The following is a 2174-nucleotide window of genomic DNA, read 5'->3' as shown; positions in this document are numbered from 1 at the left end:
GAACAACATTGCACAAAACAACTGAATGTATCTAAATCCGTTGCCTGTTTAGGAACATATAATACCTAAAATATCCAATTACCTGCATTTCCATCGTATGCGTTTAGAATCGCTTCTCTGTCCTGTGTGATGTCAGCGGTAAAAACCAGTTGGCATTGATCTAAAAATAATTGATATCCTTATTAATTAGTGGTCGACATTCATCTTATCTTTGAAATGTGACCAATATCTTGAAGCGCATAAGAGCAACGCCCGGTATTTATTCAAATTGGAAGGTAACTTCATCTACTTATTTGTATTAATTTACGGTCCATCGACAGTCAGTCAGTTAGGACCAAACAGTGTAAAAAACTAGTTCACAAAACCAAGATCAGCAAACCTGATATTTCTAATCGATACCTTAAAATAAGCACTCGTAACGACGAAGAATATTATCAAGCATTCATTGTGATCGCATTTGTTTACACCAATTATATTCTGTTTAAAGAGTAATTACATGTAGAAATGCAACATTAAAGGGGCATCTCTTCGTTCGAACGGCAAATATGAAATATGTAAGGAAGCTTGAACTTATATTTGTGACTTACTGTGGTAGAATAAATATAATATTTGTACTGAAAATCCGCAAAACTCTGCCGCCGTGGGTCCGCACCTTTGCCGTTAAACAAAATGTTGCTGTAATTCTTGCTTATGTTTCAAAGTTTTGAAATATTTCAAATATTGAAGTTGAATTTTTTCTGTTGATGATCAACGACTGCCCCTTTTTCAAGTGGTATACCAAGATTTTACAGCAATTTAGATATGAAATGGTTACATATTTGGTACCGAGTTGACACTTGTAAAATGATTTATTGCTTCGATGAGGTAATATTAGTTTAAATGTCTGATTTGTCAGAACAGTAACAAGTGAAAATTCGAGCATAACTTCATTACGAAGCTGTGTACCGCGCGGCCTCCTTAGCTCTCCTTCTTTCCGATATTTAACGAGTGTTTTTCTATAATGTTCGCTACTTCTGCCCTGCAGGTAGGGCGTAAGAATTGTACCTGCTGCCCCCATTGCATGATCGTAAGAGGCGACTAAATTTGGGATCTCATCTTTTCTCTTTCTGAACAACTTTTTTCTTCCTAATGTCTCCCTTGACAATGCCTCACTTTTGGCCTTTAGTTGAGGGTTTGCCCCTGTGAGGAAGGCTTTGGGTTCTGTCCCCAGGCCGCGACATACCAGAGTCTTTAAAATGGTAGTTGCTACTCTTGCTTAACACTTAGCATATTAGGAGTGGGACGACTGGTTCGCCCGTTGTCTGTATTATGCGACCAGGTGGGGTGTGCTGCTGGATGTGTTCGGCAGAAGGCTTCAGTGAGGTAGCACTATAAATAAATAAGAAGAGTTCCGGCCTATCACAAGGAGACTTAACACGAACATACCGCAGCCTCCCAAAACACACATACGCACTCACCACACGCATGCATGTCGCAAGCACGGGTGCCGTCCTTAAATGACCTTAACCATTAATAGGACGTTAACAAAATAATCCAAACCAAACTTGAACATGCTCGTTAAGAAAGAAGGGAAAACTTCTTCCTAATGTCTCCTTCGACAACGACTCACTTTTGGCCTTTAGTTGAGCGTTCGCGCCTGTGAGGAAGCCTTTTGGTTCTGTCCCCTTGCCGACTGACATATCACATTCTTTGAAAATGGTCGTTGCTACTCCTGCTAAGCGCTCATCATATACGTGTACGACTGGTTCGCCCATTGTCAGTATAATGTGACCGGAGGGGGTATCTTGCTGGGTGTCTTCGGCAGTATGCTTTGACAAGGAGATTTAACACAACATACCGCAGCTTCCCAAAACACGCATACGCACTCACCACACGCATGCATATCGCACGCACGGAAGGCCGTCCTTAAATGGCCTTAGCCGTTGATAGGACGTTAAGCAAATAAAACCAAACCAACAAAACATGCTCGTTGGCGGCGATTGACTTTCGCACTTGGAGTCGAAGAAATATTTTTTTAAACTTTGCTTTTTCTTTAATTTTTCAGGACATTGGAATATTTTAGGACTTCGAGAGTTGTATTACAGCTGGCCTGCATACAGGGCTAAGAATTCTACATGCTGCCCCAATTGTATGATTGTAAGAGGCGAATACGCTAAGGATATTATCTTCTCTCT

The sequence above is a fragment of the Pecten maximus genome, unplaced genomic scaffold (genome assembly GCF_902652985.1).
Source record: "Pecten maximus unplaced genomic scaffold, xPecMax1.1, whole genome shotgun sequence".
Lineage (NCBI taxonomy): Eukaryota > Metazoa > Mollusca > Bivalvia > Pectinida > Pectinidae > Pecten > Pecten maximus.
This window is presented reverse-complemented; position numbering follows the sequence as displayed.